The sequence below is a fragment of the Lissotriton vulgaris genome, chromosome 10 (genome assembly GCF_964263255.1).
Source record: "Lissotriton vulgaris chromosome 10, aLisVul1.2, whole genome shotgun sequence".
Taxonomy (NCBI): Eukaryota; Metazoa; Chordata; class Amphibia; order Caudata; family Salamandridae; genus Lissotriton; species Lissotriton vulgaris.
The window spans coordinates 1,034,598,476-1,034,613,954 of record NC_141698.1 but is presented as its reverse complement, the minus strand read 5'-3'; positions in this window follow the sequence as shown (position 1 = coordinate 1,034,613,954).

The following is a 15,479-nucleotide window of genomic DNA, read 5'->3' as shown; positions in this document are numbered from 1 at the left end:
GTGGTGCGCCATCATAAGGCCATTATGTTATGACAACATAAAAATAGTAGAAGAGAGGCGCTTAAAGAATTTACCGGACACCCCTTCCCTATATGAATATGTACACAGAAAGGTATCAAGGAAATCAAATTGCCTTATGCTATGTCGAGAAAATGTGTCACAACCTGCATGATCCAGACTTCAAATCTCAGTAACATTGTCTATAAGCTCATGCTTGGGCCAGTGAAAGTTCTGTAACAATGTCTATAAGCGCGTGCGTGGGCCAGTGAAGTTCTTTAACAATGTCTATAAGCAGGTGCGTGGGCCAGTGAAAATTCTGTAACAATGTCTATAAGCGCGTTCGTGGGCCAGTGAAAGTTCTGTAACAATGTCTATAAGCACGCCGTGGGCCAGTGAAAGTTCTGTAACAATGTCTATAAGCACGTGTGTGGGCCAGGGAAAGTTCTTTAACAATGTTTATAAGCGCGTGCGTGGGCCAGTGAAAGTTCTGTATAATTGTCTATAAGCGCGTGTGTGGGCCAGTGAAAGTTCTGTAACAATGTCTATAAGCACAAGCGTGGGGCAGTGAAAGTTCTGTAACAATGTCTATAAGCACGTGCTTGGGACAGTGAAAGTTATGTAACAATGTCTATACGCACGTGCGTGGGCCAGTGAAAGTTCCGTAACAATGTCTATAAGCGTGTGCGTGGGCCAGTGAAAGTTCTGTAACAATGTCTATAAGCGCGTGCGTGGGGCAGTGAAAGTTCTGTAACAATGTCTATAAGCGCGTGCGTGGGCCAGTGAAAGTTCTGTAACAATGTCTATGAGCACGTGCGTGGGCCAGTGAAAGTTCCGTAACAATGTCTATAAGCATGTGCGTGGGCCAGTGAAAGTTCTGTAACAATGTCTATAAGCATGTGCGTGGGCCAGTGATAGTTCTGTAACAATGTCTATAAGCACGTGCGTGGGCCAGTGAAAGTTCCGTAACAATGTCTATAAGCGTGTGCGTGGGCCAGTGAAAGTTCTGTAACAATGTCTATAAGCGCGTGCGTGGGGCAGTGAAAGTTCTGTAACAATGTCTATAAGCGCGTGCGTGGGCCAGTGAAAGTTCTGTAACAATGTCTATGAGCACGTGCGTGGGCCAGTGAAAGTTCCGTAACAATGTCTATAAGCATGTGCGTGGGCCAGTGATAGTTCAGTAACAATGTCTATAAGCATGTGCGTGGGCCAGTGATAGTTCTGTAACAATGTCTATAAGCACGTGCGTGGGCCAGTGAAAGTTCCGTAACAATGTCTATAAGCGTGTGCGTGGGCCAGTGAAAGTTCTGTAACAATGTCTATAAGCATGTGCGTGGGCCAGTGATAGTTCTGTAACAATGTCTATAAGCACGTGCGTGGGCCAGTGAAAGTTCCGTAACAATGTCTATAAGCGTGTGCGTGGGCCAGTGAAAGTTCTGTAACAATGTCTATAAGCACCTGCATGGGCCAGTGAAAGTTTTGTAACAATGTCTATAAGCACGTGTGTGGGCCAGTGAAAGTTCTGTAACAATGTCTATAAGCGTGTGCGTGGGCCAGTGAAAGTCCCGTAATAATGTCTATAAGCGCTTGCGTGGGCCAGTGAAAGTTTTGTAACAATGTCTATAAGCACGTGCGTGGGCTAGTGAAAGTTCTGTAACAATGTCTATAAGCGTGTGCGTGGGCCAGTGAAAGTTCTGTAACAATGTCTATAAGCATGTGCGTGGCCAGTGATAGTTCTGTAACAATGTCTATAAGAACGTGCGTGGGCCAGTGATAGTTCCGTAACAATGTCTAGAAGCACGTGCGTGGGCCAGTGAAAGTTCCGTAACAATGTCTATAAGCGCGTGCGTGGACCAGTGAAAGTTCTTTAACAATGTCTATAAGCGCGTGAGTGGGCAAGGGAAAGTTCTGTAACATTGTCCATAAGCTCGTGCGTGGGCCAGTGAAAGTTCTGTAACAATGTCTATAAGAACGTGCATGGGCCAGTGAAAGTTCTGTAACAATGTCTATAAGCATGTGCGTGGGCCAGTGAAAGTTCCGTAACAATGTCTATAAGCGTGCGTGGGCCAGTGAAAGTTCTGTAACAATGTCTATAAGCGCTTGCGTGGGCCAGTGAAAGTTCTATAACATTGTCTATAAGCACGTGCCTGGGGCAGTGAAAGTTCTGTAACAGGGTCTATAAGCACGTGCATGGCGCAGTGAAAGTTCTGTAACAATGTCTATAAGCAGGTGCGTGGGGCAGTGAAAGTTCTGTAACAATGTCTATAAGCACGTGCGTGGGCCAGTGAAAGTTCTGTAACAATGTCCATAAGCATGTGCGTGGGCCAGTGAAAGTTCTGTAACAATGTCTATAAGCACGTGCGTGGGCCAGTGAAAGTTCTGTAACAATGTCTATAAGCGCGTGCGTGGGGCAGTGAAAGTTCTGTAACAATGTCTATAAGCACGTGCGTGGGCCATTGAAAGTTCTGTAACAATGTCTACGAGCACGTGCGTGGGCCAGTGAAAGTTCCGTAACAATGTCTATAAGCATGTGCGTGGGCCAGTGATAGTTCAGTAACAATGTCTATAAGCATGTGCGTGGGCCAGTGATAGTTCTGTAACAATGTCTATAAGCGTTTGCGTGGGCCAGTGAAAGTTCCGTAACAATGTCTATAAGCGTGTGCGTGGGCCAGTGAAAGTTCTGTAACAATGTCTATAAGCATGTGCGTGGGCCAGTGATAGTTCTGTAACAATGTCTATAAGCACGTGCGTGGGCCAGTGAAAGTTCCGTAACAATGTCTATAAGCGTGTGCGTGGGCCAGTGAAAGTTCTGTAACAATGTCTATAAGCACTTGCATGGGCCAGTGAAAGTTTTGTAACAATGTCTATAAGCACGTGCGTGGGCCAGTGAAAGTTCTGTAATAATGTCTATAAGCGCTTGCGTGGGCCAGTGAAAGTTTTGTAACAATGTCTATAAGCACGTGCGTGGGCTAGTGAAAGTTCTGTAACAATGTCTATAAGCGTGTGCGTGGGCCAGTGAAAGTTCTGTAACAATGTCTATAAGCATGTGCGTGGCCAGTGAGAGTTCTGTAACAATGTCTATAAGCACGTGCATTGGCCAGTGATAGTTCCGTAACAATGTCTAGAAGCACGTTTGTGGGTCAGTGAAAGTTCCGTAACAATGTCTATAAGCGCGTGCGTGGACCAGTGAAAGTTCTTTAACAATGTCTATAAGCGCGTGAGTGGGCAAGGGAAAGTTCTGTAACATTGTCTATAAGCTTGTGCGTGGGCCAGTGAAAGTTCTGTAACAATGTCTATAAGAATGTGCATGGGCCAGTGAAAGTTCTGTAACAATGTCTATAAGCATGTGCGTGGGCCAGTGACAGTTCCGTAACAATGTCTATAAGCGTGCGTGGGCCAGTGAAAGTTCTGTAACAATGTCTATAAGCGCTTGCGTGGGCCAGTGAAAGTTCTGTAACATTGTCTATAAGCTCGTGCGTGGGCCAGTGAAAGTTCTGTAACAATGTCTATAAGAACGTGCATGGGCCAGTGAAAGTTCTGTAACAATGTCTATAAGCATGTGTGTGGGCCAGTGAAAGTTCCGTAACAATGTCTATAAGCGTGCGTGGGCCAGTGAAAGTTCTGTAACAATGTCTATAAGCGCTTGCGTGGGCCAGTGAAAGTTCTGTAACATTGTCTATAAGCGCGTGTGTGGACCAGTGAAAGTTCTGTAACATTGTCCATAAGCTCGTGCGTGGGCCAGTGAAACTTCTGTAACAATGTCTATAAGAACGTGCATGGGCAAGTGAAAGTTCTGTAACAATGTCTATAAGCATGTGCGTGGGCCAGTGAAAGTTCCGTAACAATGTCTATAAGCGTGCGTGGGCCAGTGAAAGTTCTGTAACAATGTCTATAAGCGCTTGCGTGGGCCAGTGAAAGTTCTGTAACATTGGCTATAAGCACGTGCCTGGGGCAGTGAAAGTTCTGTAACAGGGTCTATAAGCACGTGCATGGCGCAGTGAAAGTTCTGTAACAATGTCTATAAGCAGGTGCGTTGGGCAGTGAAAGTTCTGTAACAATGTCTATAAGCACATGCGTGGGCCAGTGAAAGTTCTGTAACAATGTCCATAAGCATGTGCGTGGGCCAGTGAAAGTTCTGTAACAATGTCTATAAGCACGTGCGTGGGCCAGTGAAAGTTCTGTAACAATGTCTATAAGCGCGTGCGTGGGGCAGTGAAAGTTCTGTAACAATGTCTATAAGCACGTGCGTGGGCCATTGAAAGTTCTGTAACAATGTCTATGAGCACATGCGTGGGCCAGTGAAAGTTCCGTAACAATGTCTATAAGCATGTGCGTGGGCCAGTGTTAGTTCAGTAACAATGTCTATAAGCATGTGCGTGGGCCAGTGATAGTTCTGTAACAATGTCTATAAGCGTTTGCGTGGGCCAGTGAAAGTTCCGTAACAATGTCTATAAGCGTGTGCGTGGGCCAGAGAAAGTTCTGTAACAATGTCTATAAGCATGTGCGTGGGCCAGTGATAGTTCTGTAACAATGTCTATAAGCACGTGCGTGGGCCAGTGAAAGTTCCGTAACAATGTCTATAAGCGTGTGCGTGGGCCAGTGAAATTTCTGTAACAATGTCTATAAGCACTTGCATGGGCCAGTGAAAGTTTTGTAACAATGTCTATAAGCACGTGCGTGGGCCAGTGAAAGTTCTGTAACAATGTCTATAAGCGTGTGCGTGGGCCAGTGAAAGTCCTGTAATAATGTCTATAGGCGCTTGCGTGGGCCAGTGAAAGTTTTGTAACAATGTCTATAAGCACGTGCGTGGGCTAGTGAAAGTTCTGTAACAATGTCTATAAGCGTGTGCGTGGGCCAGTGAAAGTTCTGTAACAATGTCTATAAGCATGTGCGTGGCCAGTGAGAGTTCTGTAACAATGTCTATAAGCATGTGCGTTGGCCAGTGATAGTTCCGTAACAATGTCTAGAAGCACGTTTGTGGGTCAGTGAAAGTTCCGTAACAATGTCTATAAGCGCGTGCGTGGACCAGTGAAAGTTCTTTAACAATGTCTATAAGCGCGTGAGTGGGCAAGGGAAAGTTCTGTAACATTGTCTATAAGCTTGTGCGTGGGCCAGTGAAAGTTCTGTAACAATGTCTATAAGAACGTGCATGGGCCAGTGAAAGTTCTGTAACAATGTCTATAAGCATGTGCGTGGGCCAGTGAAAGTTCCGTAACAATGTCTATAAGCGTGCGTGGGCCAGTGAAAGTTCTGTAACAATGTCTATAAGGGCTTGCGTGGGCCAGTGAAAGTTCTGTAACATTGTCTATAAGCGCGTGTGTGGACCAGTGAAAGTTCTGTAACATTGTCTATAAGCGCGTGCGTAGGCCAGTGAAAGTTCTTTAACAATGTCTAAACGCGCGCGCTTGGAGCAGTGCAAGTTCTGTAACAATGTCTATAAGCGCGTGCGTGGGCCAGTGAAAGTTCTGTAACAATGTCTATAAGCAGGTGCGTGGGCCAGTGAAAGTTGTGTAACAATGTCTATAAGCACGTGCGTGGGCCAGTGAAAGCTCTGTAACAATGTCTAGAAGCGCGTGCGTGGGCCAGTGAAAGTTCTGTAACAATGTCTATGAGCACGTGCGTGGGCCAGTGAAAGTTCCATAACAATGTCTATAAGCATGTGCGTGGGCCAGTGATAGTTCTGTAACAATGTCTATGAGCATGTGCGTGGGCCAGTGATAGTTCTGTAACAATATCTATAAGCACGTGCGTGGGCCAGTGAAAGTTCCGTAACAATGTCTATAAGTGTGTGCGTGGGCCAGTGAAAGTTCTGTAACAATGTCTATAAGCATGTGCGTGGGCCAGTGATAGTTCTGTAACAATGTCCATAAGCGCGTGCGTGGGCCAGTGAAAGTTCTGTAACAATGTCTATAAGCACGTGTGTGGGCCAGTGAAAGTTCTGCGACAATGTCTATAAGCACGTGTGTTCGCCAGTGAAAGTTCTGCAACAATGTGTATAAGCACATGCGTGGGCCAGTGAAAGTTCTGTAACAATGTCTATAAGCGCGTGCATCGGCCAGTGAAAGTTCTGTAACAATGTCTATAAGCGCTTGCGTGGGCCAGTGAAAGTTTTGTAACAATGTCTATAAGCATGTGCGTGGGCCAGTGAAAGTTCCATAACAATGTCTATAAGCGTGTGCGTGGGCCAGTGAAAGTTCTGTAACAATGACTATAAGCATGTGCGTGGGCCAGTGATAGTTCTGTAACAATGTCTATAAGCACGTGTGTGGGCCAGTGATAGTTCCGTAACAATGTCTATAAGCACATGCGTGGGCCAGTGAAAGTTCCGTAACAATGTCTATAAACGCGTGCGTGGGCCAGTGAAAGTTTTGTAACAGTGTCTATAAGCACGTGCGTGGGCCAGTAAAAGTTCCATAACAATGTCTATAAGCGTGTGCGTGGGCCAGTGAAAGTTTTGTAACAATGTCTATAAGCACGTGCGTGGGCCAGTGAAAGTTCTGTAACAATGTCTATAACACATGCGTGGGCCAGTGAAAGTTCTGTAACAATGTCTATAAGCATGTGCGTGGGGCAGCGAGAGTTCTGTAACAATGTCTATAAGCATGTGCGTGGGGCAGTGAAAGTTCTGTAACAATGTCTATAAGCACGTGCCTGGGCCAGTGAAAGTTCTGTAACAATGTCTGTAAGCGCGTGCGTGGGCCAGTGAAAGTTCTGTAACAATGTCTATGAGCACGTGCGTTGGACAGTGAAAGTTTTGTAACAATGTCTATAAGCACATGCGTGGGCCAGTAAAAGTTCTGTAACAATGTCTATAAGCACGTGCGTGGGCCAGTGAAAGTTCTGTAACAATGTCTATAAGCGCGTGCGTGGGCCAGTGAAAGTTCTGTAACAATGCCTATTAGCACGTACGTGGGCCAGTTAAAGTTCTGTAACAATGTCTATAAGCACGTGTGTGGACCAGTGAAAGTTCTGTAACAATGCCTATTAGCACGTACGTAGGCCAGTTAAAGTTCCGTAACAATGTCTATAAACGCGTGCGTGGGCCAGTGAAAGTTTTGTAACAGTGTCTATAAGCACGTGCGTGGGCCAGTAAAAGTTCCATAACAATGTCTATAAGCGTGTGCGTGGGCCAGTGAAAGTTTTGTAACAATGCCTATTAGCACGTACGTGGGCCAGTTAAAGTTCCGTAACAATGTCTATAAACGCGTGCGTGGGCCAGTGAAAGTTTTGTAACAGTGTCTATAAGCACGTGCGTGGGCCAGTAAAAGTTCCATAACAATGTCTATAAGCGTGTGCGTGGGCCAGTGAAAGTTTTGTAACAATGTCTATAAGCACGTGCGTGGGCCAGTGAAATTTCTGTAACAATGTCTATAAGCATGTGCGTGGGGCAGCGAGAGTTCTGTAACAATGTCTATAAGCATGTGCGTGGGGCAGTGAAAGTTCTGTAACAATGTCTATAAGCACGTGCTTGGGCCAGTGAAAGTTCTGTAACAATGTCTGTAAGCGCGTGCGTGGGCCAGTGAAAGTTCTGTAACAATGTCTATGAGCACGTGCGTGGGACAGTGAAAGTTTTGTAACAATGTCTATAAGCACATGCGTGGGCCAGTAAAAGTTCTGTAACAATGTCTATAAGCACGTGCGTGGGCCAGTGAAAGTTCTGTAACAATGTCTATAAGCGCGTGCGTGGGCCAGTAAAAGTTCTGCAACAATGTGCATAAGCGCGTGCGTGGGCCAGTGAAAGATCTGTAACAATGTCTATAAGCACGTGTGTGGGCCAGTGAAAGTTCTGTAACAATGTCTATAAGCACGTGTGTGGGCCAGTGAAAGTTCTGCAACAATGTGTATAAGCACATGCGTGGGCCAGTGAAAGTTCTGTAACAATGTCTATAAGCGCGTGCATCGGCCAGTGAAAGTTCTGTAACAATGTCTATAAGCGCGTGCGTGGGCCAGTGAAAGTTCTGTAACAATGTCTATAAGCGCGTGCATCGGCCAGTGAAAGTTCTGTAACAATGTCTATAAGCGCGTGCGTGGGCCAGTGAAAGTTCTGTAACAATGTCTATTAGCACGTGCGTGGGCCAGTGAAAGTTCTGTAACAATGTCTATAAGCGCGTGCATGGGCCAGTGAAAGTTCTGTAACAATGTCTATAAGCCCGTGTGTGGGCCAGTGAAAGTTCTGCAACAATGTGTATAAGCACATGCGTGGGCCAGTGAAAGTTCTGTAACAATGTCTATAAGCGCGTGCATGGGCTAGTGAAAGTTCTGTAACAATGTCTATAAGCACGAGCGTGGAGCAGTGAAAGTTCTGTAACAATGTCTATTAGTGCGTGCGTGGGCCAGTGAAAGTTCTGTAACAATGTCTATTAGTGCGTGCGTGGGCCAGTGAAAGTTCTGTAACAATGTCTATTAGCACATGCGTGGGCCAGTGAAAGTTCTGTAACAATGTCTATTAGCACATGCGTGGGCCAGTGAAAGTTCTGTAACAATGTCTATTAGCACGTGCGTGGGCCAGTGAAAGTTCTGTAACAATGTCTATAAGCGCGTGCGTGGGCCAGTGAAAGTTCTGTAACAATGTCTATTAGCACGTGCGTGGGCCAGTGATAGTTCTGTAACAATGTCTATTAGCGCGTGCGTGGGCCAGTGAAAGTTCTGTAACAATGTCTATTAGCACGTGCGTGGGCCAGTGATAGTTCTGTAACAATGTCTATAAGCACGAGCGTGGAGCAGTGAAAGTTCTGTAACAATGTCTATTAGTGCGTGCGTGGGCCAGTGAAAGTTCTGTAACAATGTCTATTAGTGCGTGCGTGGGCCAGTGAAAGTTCTGTAACAATGTCTATTAGCACATGCATGGGCCAGTGAAAGTTCTGTAACAATGTCTATTAGCACATGCGTGGGCCAGTGAAAGTTCTGTAACAATGTCTATTAGCACGTGCGTGGGCCAGTGAAAGTTCTGTAACAATGTCTATAAGCGCGTGCGTGGGCCAGTGAAAGTTCCGTAACAATGTCTATAAGCGCGTGCGTGGACCAGTGAAAGTTCTTTAACAATGTCTATAAGCGCGTGAGTGGGCAAGGGAAAGTTCTGTAACATTGTCTATAAGCTTGTGCGTGGGCCAGTGAAAGTTCTGTAACAATGTCTATAAGAACGTACATGGGCCAGTGAAAGTTCTGTAACAATGTCTATAAGCATGTGCGTGGGCCAGTGAAAGTTCCGTAACAATGTCTATGAGCGTGCGTGGGCCAGTGAAAGTTCTGTAACAATGTCTATAAGGGCTTGCGTGGGCCAGTGAAAGTTCTGTAACATTGTCTATAAGCGCGTGTGTGGACCAGTGAAAGTTCTGTAACATTGTCTATAAGCGCGTGCGTAGGCCAGTGAAAGTTCTTTAACAATGTCTAAACGCGCGCGCTTGGAGCAGTGCAAGTTCTGTAACAATGTCTATAAGCGCGTGCGTGGGCCAGTGAAAGTTCTGTAACAATGTCTATAAGCAGGTGCGTGGGCCAGTGAAAGTTGTGTAACAATGTCTATAAGCACGTGCGTGGGCCAGTGAAAGCTCTGTAACAATGTCTAGAAGCGCGTGCGTGGGCCAGTGAAAGTTCTGTAACAATGTCTATGAGCACGTGCGTGGGCCAGTGAAAGTTCCATAACAATGTCTATAAGCATGTGCGTGGGCCAGTGAAAGTTCTGTAACAATGTCTATAAGCGTGTGCGTGGGCCAGTGAAAGTCCCGTAATAATGTCTATAGGCGCTTGCGTGGGCCAGTGAAAGTTTTGTAACAATGTCTATAAGCACGTGCGTGGGCCAGTGAAAGTTCTGTAACAATGTCTATAAGCGTGTGCGTGGGCCAGTGAAAGTCCCGTAATAATGTCTATAGGCGCTTGCGTGGGCCAGTGAAAGTTTTGTAACAATGTCTATAAGCACGTGCGTGGGCTAGTGAAAGTTCTGTAACAATGTCTATAAGCGTGTGCGTGGGCCAGTGAAAGTTCTGTAACAATGTCTATAAGCATGTGCGTGGCCAGTGAGAGTTCTGTAACAATGTCTATAAGCATGTGCGTTGGCCAGTGATAGTTCCGTAACAATGTCTAGAAGCACGTTTGTGGGTCAGTGAAAGTTCCGTAACAATGTCTATAAGCGCGTGCGTGGACCAGTGAAAGTTCTTTAACAATGTCTATAAGCGCGTGAGTGGGCAAGGGAAAGTTCTGTAACATTGTCTATAAGCTTGTGCGTGGGCCAGTGAAAGTTCTGTAACAATGTCTATAAGAACGTGCATGGGCCAGTGAAAGTTCTGTAACAATGTCTATAAGCATGTGCGTGGGCCAGTGAAAGTTCCGTAACAATGTCTATAAGCGTGCGTGGGCCAGTGAAAGTTCTGTAACAATGTCTATAAGGGCTTGCGTGGGCCAGTGAAAGTTCTGTAACATTGTCTATAAGCGCGTGTGTGGACCAGTGAAAGTTCTGTAACATTGTCTATAAGCGCGTGCGTAGGCCAGTGAAAGTTCTTTAACAATGTCTAAACGCGCGCGCTTGGAGCAGTGCAAGTTCTGTAACAATGTCTATAAGCGCGTGCGTGGGCCAGTGAAAGTTCTGTAACAATGTCTATAAGCAGGTGCGTGGGCCAGTGAAAGTTGTGTAACAATGTCTATAAGCACGTGCGTGGGCCAGTGAAAGCTCTGTAACAATGTCTAGAAGCGCGTGCGTGGGCCAGTGAAAGTTCTGTAACAATGTCTATGAGCACGTGCGTGGGCCAGTGAAAGTTCCATAACAATGTCTATAAGCATGTGCGTGGGCCAGTGATAGTTCTGTAACAATGTCTATGAGCATGTGCGTGGGCCAGTGATAGTTCTGTAACAATATCTATAAGCACGTGCGTGGGCCAGTGAAAGTTCCGTAACAATGTCTATAAGTGTGTGCGTGGGCCAGTGAAAGTTCTGTAACAATGTCTATAAGCATGTGCGTGGGCCAGTGATAGTTCTGTAACAATGTCCATAAGCGCGTGCGTGGGCCAGTGAAAGTTCTGTAACAATGTCTATAAGCACGTGTGTGGGCCAGTGAAAATTCTGCGACAATGTCTATAAGCACGTGTGTTCGCCAGTGAAAGTTCTGCAACAATGTGTATAAGCACATGCGTGGGCCAGTGAAAGTTCTGTAACAATGTCTATAAGCGCGTGCATCGGCCAGTGAAAGTTCTGTAACAATGTCTATAAGCGCTTGCGTGGGCCAGTGAAAGTTTTGTAACAATGTCTATAAGCATGTGCGTGGGCCAGTGAAAGTTCCATAACAATGTCTATAAGCGTGTGCGTGGGCCAGTGAAAGTTCTGTAACAATGACTATAAGCATGTGCGTGGGCCAGTGATAGTTCTGTAACAATGTCTATAAGCACGTGTGTGGGCCAGTGATAGTTCCGTAACAATGTCTATAAGCACATGCGTGGGCCAGTGAAAGTTCCGTAACAATGTCTATAAACGCGTGCGTGGGCCAGTGAAAGTTTTGTAACAGTGTCTATAAGCACGTGCGTGGGCCAGTAAAAGTTCCATAACAATGTCTATAAGCGTGTGCGTGGGCCAGTGAAAGTTTTGTAACAATGTCTATAAGCACGTGCGTGGGCCAGTGAAAGTTCTGTAACAATGTCTATAACACATGCGTGGGCCAGTGAAAGTTCTGTAACAATGTCTATAAGCATGTGCGTGGGGCAGCGAGAGTTCTGTAACAATGTCTATAAGCATGTGCGTGGGGCAGTGAAAGTTCTGTAACAATGTCTATAAGCACGTGCCTGGGCCAGTGAAAGTTCTGTAACAATGTCTGTAAGCGCGTGCGTGGGCCAGTGAAAGTTCTGTAACAATGTCTATGAGCACGTGCGTTGGACAGTGAAAGTTTTGTAACAATGTCTATAAGCACATGCGTGGGCCAGTAAAAGTTCTGTAACAATGTCTATAAGCACGTGCGTGGGCCAGTGAAAGTTCTGTAACAATGTCTATAAGCGCGTGCGTGGGCCAGTGAAAGTTCTGTAACAATGCCTATTAGCACGTACGTGGGCCAGTTAAAGTTCTGTAACAATGTCTATAAGCACGTACGTAGGCCAGTTAAAGTTCCGTAACAATGTCTATAAACGCGTGCGTGGGCCAGTGAAAGTTTTGTAACAGTGTCTATAAGCACGTGCGTGGGCCAGTAAAAGTTCCATAACAATGTCTATAAGCGTGTGCGTGGGCCAGTGAAAGTTTTGTAACAATGCCTATTAGCACGTACGTGGGCCAGTTAAAGTTCCGTAACAATGTCTATAAACGCGTGCGTGGGCCAGTGAAAGTTTTGTAACAGTGTCTATAAGCACGTGCGTGGGCCAGTAAAAGTTCCATAACAATGTCTATAAGCGTGTGCGTGGGCCAGTGAAAGTTTTGTAACAATGTCTATAAGCACGTGCGTGGGCCAGTGAAATTTCTGTAACAATGTCTATAAGCATGTGCGTGGGGCAGCGAGAGTTCTGTAACAATGTCTATAAGCATGTGCGTGGGGCAGTGAAAGTTCTGTAACAATGTCTATAAGCACGTGCTTGGGCCAGTGAAAGTTCTGTAACAATGTCTGTAAGCGCGTGCGTGGGCCAGTGAAAGTTCTGTAACAATGTCTATGAGCACGTGCGTGGGACAGTGAAAGTTTTGTAACAATGTCTATAAGCACATGCGTGGGCCAGTAAAAGTTCTGTAACAATGTCTATAAGCACGTGCGTGGGCCAGTGAAAGTTCTGTAACAATGTCTATAAGCGCGTGCGTGGGCCAGTAAAAGTTCTGCAACAATGTGCATAAGCGCGTGCGTGGGCCAGTGAAAGATCTGTAACAATGTCTATAAGCACGTGTGTGGGCCAGTGAAAGTTCTGTAACAATGTCTATAAGCACGTGTGTGGGCCAGTGAAAGTTCTGCAACAATGTGTATAAGCACATGCGTGGGCCAGTGAAAGTTCTGTAACAATGTCTATAAGCGCGTGCATCGGCCAGTGAAAGTTCTGTAACAATGTCTATAAGCGCGTGCGTGGGCCAGTGAAAGTTCTGTAACAATGTCTATAAGCGCGTGCATCGGCCAGTGAAAGTTCTGTAACAATGTCTATAAGCGCGTGCGTGGGCCAGTGAAAGTTCTGTAACAATGTCTATTAGCACGTGCGTGGGCCAGTGAAAGTTCTGTAACAATGTCTATAAGCGCATGCATGGGCCAGTGAAAGTTCTGTAACAATGTCTATAAGCACGTGTGTGGGCCAGTGAAAGTTCTGCAACAATGTGTATAAGCACATGCGTGGGCCAGTGAAAGTTCTGTAACAATGTCTATAAGCGCGTGCATGGGCTAGTGAAAGTTCTGTAACAATGTCTATAAGCACGAGCGTGGAGCAGTGAAAGTTCTGTAACAATGTCTATTAGTGCGTGCGTGGGCCAGTGAAAGTTCTGTAACAATGTCTATTAGTGCGTGCGTGGGCCAGTGAAAGTTCTGTAACAATGTCTATTAGCACATGCGTGGGCCAGTGAAAGTTCTGTAACAATGTCTATTAGCACATGCGTGGGCCAGTGAAAGTTCTGTAACAATGTCTATTAGCACGTGCGTGGGCCAGTGAAAGTTCTGTAACAATGTCTATAAGCGCGTGCGTGGGCCAGTGAAAGTTCTGTAACAATGTCTATTAGCACGTGCGTGGGCCAGTGATAGTTCTGTAACAATGTCTATTAGCGCGTGCGTGGGCCAGTGAAAGTTCTGTAACAATGTCTATTAGCACGTGCGTGGGCCAGTGATAGTTCTGTAACAATGTCTATAAGCACGAGCGTGGAGCAGTGAAAGTTCTGTAACAATGTCTATTAGTGCGTGCGTGGGCCAGTGAAAGTTCTGTAACAATGTCTATTAGTGCGTGCGTGGGCCAGTGAAAGTTCTGTAACAATGTCTATTAGCACATGCATGGGCCAGTGAAAGTTCTGTAACAATGTCTATTAGCACATGCGTGGGCCAGTGAAAGTTCTGTAACAATGTCTATTAGCACGTGCGTGGGCCAGTGAAAGTTCTGTAACAATGTCTATAAGCGCGTGCGTGGGCCAGTGAAAGTTCCGTAACAATGTCTATAAGCGCGTGCGTGGACCAGTGAAAGTTCTTTAACAATGTCTATAAGCGCGTGAGTGGGCAAGGGAAAGTTCTGTAACATTGTCTATAAGCTTGTGCGTGGGCCAGTGAAAGTTCTGTAACAATGTCTATAAGAACGTACATGGGCCAGTGAAAGTTCTGTAACAATGTCTATAAGCATGTGCGTGGGCCAGTGAAAGTTCCGTAACAATGTCTATGAGCGTGCGTGGGCCAGTGAAAGTTCTGTAACAATGTCTATAAGGGCTTGCGTGGGCCAGTGAAAGTTCTGTAACATTGTCTATAAGCGCGTGTGTGGACCAGTGAAAGTTCTGTAACATTGTCTATAAGCGCGTGCGTAGGCCAGTGAAAGTTCTTTAACAATGTCTAAACGCGCGCGCTTGGAGCAGTGCAAGTTCTGTAACAATGTCTATAAGCGCGTGCGTGGGCCAGTGAAAGTTCTGTAACAATGTCTATAAGCAGGTGCGTGGGCGAGTGAAAGTTGTGTAACAATGTCTATAAGCACGTGCGTGGGCCAGTGAAAGCTCTGTAACAATGTCTAGAAGCGCGTGCGTGGGCCAGTGAAAGTTCTGTAACAATGTCTATGAGCACGTGCGTGGGCCAGTGAAAGTTCCATAACAATGTCTATAAGCATGTGCGTGGGCCAGTGATAGTTCTGTAACAATGTCTATGAGCATGTGCGTGGGCCAGTGATAGTTCTGTAACAATATCTATAAGCACGTGCGTGGGCCAGTGAAAGTTCCGTAACAATGTCTATAAGTGTGTGCGTGGGCCAGTGAAAGTTCTGTAACAATGTCTATAAGCATGTGCGTGGGCCAGTGATAGTTCTGTAACAATGTCCATAAGCGCGTGCGTGGGCCAGTGAAAGTTCTGTAACAATGTCTATAAGCACGTGTGTGGGCCAGTGAAAGTTCTGCGACAATGTCTATAAGCACGTGTGTTCGCCAGTGAAAGTTCTGCAACAATGTGTATAAGCACATGCGTGGGCCAGTGAAAGTTCTGTAACAATGTCTATAAGCGCGTGCATCGGCCAGTGAAAGTTCTGTAACAATGTCTATAAGCGCTTGCGTGGGCCAGTGAAAGTTTTGTAACAATGTCTATAAGCATGTGCGTGGGCCAGTGAAAGTTCCATAACAATGTCTATAAGCGTGTGCGTGGGCCAGTGAAAGTTCTGTAACAATGACTATAAGCATGTGCGTGGGCCAGTGATAGTTCTGTAACAATGTCTATAAGCACGTGTGTGGGCCAGTGATAGTTCCGTAACAATGTCTATAAGCACATGCGTGGGCCAGTGAAAGTTCCGTAACAATGTCTATAAACGCGTGCGTGGGCCAGTGAAAGTTTTGTAACAGTGTCTATAAGCACGTGCGTGGGCCAGTAAAAGTTCCATAAC